Source organism: Neoarius graeffei, chromosome 26 (genome assembly GCF_027579695.1).
Source record: "Neoarius graeffei isolate fNeoGra1 chromosome 26, fNeoGra1.pri, whole genome shotgun sequence".
NCBI classification, from domain to species: Eukaryota; Metazoa; Chordata; class Actinopteri; order Siluriformes; family Ariidae; genus Neoarius; species Neoarius graeffei.
The window spans coordinates 49,110,837-49,111,687 of record NC_083594.1 but is presented as its reverse complement, the minus strand read 5'-3'; positions in this window follow the sequence as shown (position 1 = coordinate 49,111,687).

Genomic DNA, 851 nt, shown 5'->3' with positions numbered 1-851 from the left:
TTGACTGACATTGCAAATGACCAACCACACCATTTCCCTGTAGGCTTTCATCTAACCAGTGACTTTTTGAAACAAAACGATACCCTGGAGACGTGAAGTACGATGTGACCTGCTGTCCCAACATGCAGCCTGGGTTACAGTTTTGGAGACATCTTATCTCATTATCTCGAGCTGCTTTATCCTGTTCTACAGGGTCGCAGGCAAGCTGGAGCCTATCCCAGCTGACTACGGGCGAAAGGTGGGGTACACCCTGGACAAGTCGCCAGGTCATCACAGGGCTGACACATAGACACAGACAACCATTCACACTCACATTCACACCTACGCTCAATTTAGAGTCACCAGTTAACCTAACCTGCATGTCTTTGGACTGTGGGGGAAACCGGAGCACCCAGAGGAAACCCACGCGGACACGGGGAGAACATGCAAACTCCACACAGAAAGGCCCTCGCCGGCCATGGGGCTCGAACCCGGACCTTCTTGCTTTGAGGCGACAGCGCTAACCACTACACCACCGTGCCGCCCTGTTTTGGAGACAATTAAATTAAATTATTCCTGAAGTTCTAGATTTTCACAGGTTTTACAAATGAGACACTGCCAAGTTTCATAATACTGTATTTTTGCCATGTTGTCTCACTGCTAGGTCTGGCACCAACCTACAGCATACAATCTGATAGCAAAAGACACCATGCAATTAAATTACTCCCAAAATTAAAACTGACTCTAGAGCCACTGATCCATTATGAAAGTTCTTTCTCAAACCCAAACCCTATTGGTTTCAAAATGGAGTCCAAGGACTGAGGTGTACATAAAGCCTCGACCAACCACGAGTTTCATCATTGTTATAGGAT